Consider the following 359-nt stretch of genomic DNA (forward strand, 5'->3'; position numbering starts at 1 on the left):
AGTTGCAATATGAGGACCTTTCACTGCTGGAGGTCAAAGAGGGAGAGAGAAGGAACATCATTACTAAGTCAGGAGCCAGTGGTCCACCATTAACTCCAACATCTCATCAACAAACATGTCAGACGGCAACCAAGGTGGAGGTGGAGGTTCCTACAGAGGTACCTCCTATGTGAGGGGCTGTTTTTTTGTTTTTTTTTCTGGTCCTGCTTCCCAAACATCTGTCACAGACTCACTGACAGCACATGAATCACACCAAGCCGGGCCCTGTTACATGCACGGGGTCCATCACATGTCACCAGACACAGGCGCTTTACATCGTAATTCGACAGTAAACACATCCTACATCACATCTGACTGTG

This window comes from Pagrus major, chromosome 13, assembly GCF_040436345.1.
Source record: "Pagrus major chromosome 13, Pma_NU_1.0".
Classification (NCBI taxonomy): Eukaryota; Metazoa; Chordata; class Actinopteri; order Spariformes; family Sparidae; genus Pagrus; species Pagrus major.